General features: G+C 43.8%; 1 pseudogene across 1 annotated transcript; it reads right to left on the reverse strand.

Moving 5' to 3' along the window:
* Positions 1-3278: 3278 nt before the first annotated feature.
* LOC143582844 (succinate--CoA ligase [ADP-forming] subunit beta, mitochondrial-like) lies at positions 3279-3991 on the reverse strand (annotated as a pseudogene). Its single transcript, XR_013144054.1, has 4 exons — positions 3875-3991; positions 3669-3791; positions 3486-3557; positions 3279-3381 (listed from the first exon to the last, which is right to left on the reverse strand). The product of XR_013144054.1 is annotated as a succinate--CoA ligase [ADP-forming] subunit beta, mitochondrial-like (transcript).
* Between the last annotated feature and the right edge of the window lie 4 nt (positions 3992-3995).

The following is a 3995-nucleotide window of genomic DNA, read 5'->3' on the forward strand; positions in this document are numbered from 1 at the left end:
CCTCTGCTTGTAGAGGTGTGTACTCTGGGGAAGATCTCTTCCCAGCTGCTTCTCCGTTTCGGCAAAGCGCTTGGCTGCCGTCATGATGGCATCCATGTCGATGGCATGCCGTCCTTACCCGTCAATGTGCGGATAAGCTCTGGGTACTCGGCGCCCTGGATGAAAGCGGCTGCGAACAAGATCTTCACTTATGTTGCCCAGACTCAGCTTCTTGGAGTTGAAGCGGGTGATGAAGTCTAGTAAAGATTCATCCTCCTCTCTAACGCAGTTGAGGATCGTCCACTGCTCTTCAGTATACTTCCTCTGCTGGCTGAAGTGCTGGCTGAACTTGTTCTGAAAGTCCGCCCAGTCATATATGTGGTGGACCGGTAAACGATCGAACCATGCCCTGGCTGCTCCGACCAGAGTCATCTGGAACATGTAACACCACGTGGGTTCCGTCCAGTTACTGACGGTAGCCCCCGCAATGAACCTGTTCAAATGGTCGTCTGGGTCGGATAGACCATCATAAGTGCCAATGTTGGACATTTGTTTGGCACTTCTTGGGGCGATTGCTTCCGCAATGTCCCTCGCAAATTTTGACTTTCCTGCATTCGTAGCAGTTGGTCTAAAGGTTTTGGAGAAGTCACGCGGGTTTCTCTCCGCATTTGTTGGTTTAAAGGCTTCCCCAAAATTCCTTTTTGGCTGGGAGTTCGTTTCCTTACGCTTCCCTTTCGCCTTATGGCGAGGGTTTGCGTCGGTATCGGACTCCTCCCTCTCGTCTGAGTACTCGCCCTCGCTGTTCATAATGAGGTGTTGGCGAGTACTGCCGAATTCGTCAGCCTGTTGAACTGAACGCAAGCGTTCGTCCAACTCAGCTTGGAACTCTTTCTGACGTTCTTCGGCCCACGCCTTCACTTGGTCTAGTGTTTGGCGAGGGACCCTCGTTCATTTTTCCAGCTGGGTATCGGTGAACCCCAGTGGAATATTTACTCCACTTGCCCCGGATTGGGTAGTCGGGGTAGTGTTCGTAAGGATTGTATAACCGCCGGTGTTCCCCCCAGTTGCTGGGGTTGTTACCGGGGTTTCTTGGTCGGTTACTGGCCTTTGGACCGGAGTAACGTTAACCATTTCTTCAGAAAATTCGAAAAAACTAAATTAGTTCTAGCTTTTATGCACGGATGGCGCCAATGAAGAAACACTAAGTGAACCTGGACAGATTATAGATAATCTGGGGGTTAAGTAATGTTTCCCACGGATGAGATCTAGCTGAGAAGGTTGTTCTTCAGGAGACCTGCAAAACAGACACCGTAAGCTCGTCACTGAGAAGGGGGGGTTCCTCCTTGTGACCACCCTCCGGGCGTGAGAATCAGACTAGATTGCTCTGAATATAAGTGTATATTAAGAGATTGCTAGATCACAGGATAGCAGATGATCTTACCATTCCAAGATGTTGGAGTATTTATAGCGAAGGTAGGTTTCCTAGAAGGTACAGCCGGCTGAATAGTATTCCTGTTTCTACCAACAGTGGACTATGCACAGGCCATACTGGTTGGTGGATAGGTTACGGCCAACAGTAACATAGTCGGCTGCACTATTCCACCAACTGTAGATTATGCACGTCCCACCTACTGTGGATTATACGCCGGCCATGCTGGTTGGTGAATAGGTTACGGCCAACAGTAACACTATTCCACCAACTGTAGGCTGCGCACGCCCCGCAGTAAGGGTTGGTGAGTAGGCAGCGGCTAATAGTGACAAACAGTACTAGAGGGTGCTCCTCCTCGTACTGTTGTCGGTGAGCTGTCACCCTGTGATTGGCTCATGGGCTGTTCTGGTCAGATTGTCTGTCCTATCCATACCTTGGTAGGTATAGTACAGATCTTTCAGAATCATACGGACTGGCTCATTTTGGCGGGATTGTTCCCGCCTTGCTCATTCCTTCATGTGACTACTGAAGTATCTATTGTCTTGTGCGTGTAGCCCTGCTGTCTGCGGGTAGCCTTCCCTGATGGCTTGTATCCGCAACTGCGGGAACAGGCGGGGTACTTCACCATTGGGAGGCTTTCCCTGCGTGTACAGCTTGCGTACTGCGCGTAAGGTTATCTGAGCATGGTGGGTCCTGCGGGAGCAGATGGCCTTTGCGCAGACGTCCCTATTCAAGGTGAGTCTTGCGGGACCAACTGGGCTCTGCTGGACCTACCTCTTCACATGGCAAACAACACGCACCCGACAGGAAAACCGAAACATCCAAACAAATATTACGTATTTATTAGAAACCATTTGCCTAGCATAGAGTTAATTACAAAAATAGTTTTTATGGCTTGACCTTAGTAAGTAGCCAACCCATGGTTGTTTATATTTTTTATTTTATGTTTCGGAAGTTTTGGTAATTGATTGTATCTTTTAAGCGTTAATTTTTTCAGTCTTGGTAGAATCGAGTACATGATAACACCAAAATAAGATTATCCAAGTCAATATACCTGTGAGTATTAGAAGATCAAGCTCCATCTTTTCTTTTGGGGTTGTTCTGTTTTATTTTGAGGTGGTTTGGGAGTACGGATTTTTTGAAAACAAGTTATTTAATATTTGAGTTATCTACACAAATAGTTCTTGGGTTGCAACAAGTTATTTATAGTTTGATTTCCTCATTTCAGTCGGTGAAGACCTACTAAATGCTTTCATGGGTTGCAAATTTTTGGGTATTGGTTGTATCGTTAAATATTATATATTTTTTCAATCGGGTCAAATCGAATCACATATTAAAAAGATAAAACAAAGGAAGATTATTCAAATAAATATATTGAGAGTTTTAGAAGACAAGGCTTCAACTTGTATTTTGGGGGTTGTTATGGTCAGTTTAGAATCGGATTGAGATATGAGAGTTGGGAGACAGGAACTCGAGTGAGTGGAGATCGAAGAGCAGTGGTGGTCCGGCATCTGCCATGCCAAACTTGGTAGGGTGGCACTGGTTTCATCTTAACATCCCTTCGTCTCTTTTGTTTGTAAATAGATGGTCTCTGTGGACTGTGGTCTCCGGGTACTAACTTTAAAAGGTTACATGTTTGGGTTCTGTTAACTATTCTGTCGACTGTAGATAAATCGACAAAAAAAAAAAAAAAAAGGGTTCTGAAATGAACTCTTCTCTTCAAATTAACAGACCTAGTTTAACATGTGGAAAATCAAAATATCTTCAATTATTTTCCAGAAAACTCGAAAAGTGATGATTAAAAACCGCATTAGCTCACTTTAGAAATTGTGTGATCAAGGTACAATTTCTCAACTGACAAGAAAAGAATCAAAACATTGCAAGTGGTATCTTTAAGCCGATTCAAGTGCTTTAACTGCTTTCTCGGCTGCATCATCCAAATCCTCGGCTGTGATCAATGTCATCCCGCTTTCCTGTATATCCCAACACGAATTGTTGAAGTTTTCATTTTTTTAGTTCCATGAACATTACATAACTAATATGAATCTTGATTTTGTTTTTAAAAGTGAACATATACCTTGAGAATCCTCTTTCCTTGGTCAACATTTGCACCTTCAAGACGAACCACAACGGGCACCTTCAACGCAACCTGATCTCAATGAAAAAGTCATTAGAAGGCTGCCAAATGTATTTTTCATGCATAAATGATAAAACCCTGTAAATTATTTGTGGCATTGCAATAAATGTAGTGCCGACTCACATGTTTAGCAGCATTAACGATTCCACTGGCTATGACGTCACACTTCATAATTCCTCAAAAAATGTTTACCAATATTGCTTTCACTTGGTCATCTGCTGTCAAGATCTTGAAAGCCTCAACAACCTACACCCATTTTTGTTTTCAAATTTATGTGCCAACCAAAAAGGCTAAAAAATTAAAAACCCATTTTAAAAATTTTTATTTACCTGTCCTTCAGAAGCGTTACCGCCTACATCTAGAAAGTTGGCAGGTGTTCCTCCATGCAACTTTATAATATCCATTGTGGCCATTGCCAATCCAGCACCATTCACCATACATCCAATTCTC

This window comes from Bidens hawaiensis, unplaced genomic scaffold (genome assembly GCF_021521415.1).
Source record: "Bidens hawaiensis isolate Kalapana, Puna unplaced genomic scaffold, B.hawaiensis_p1.1 tig00032031_1, whole genome shotgun sequence".
Lineage (NCBI taxonomy): Eukaryota > Viridiplantae > Streptophyta > Magnoliopsida > Asterales > Asteraceae > Bidens > Bidens hawaiensis.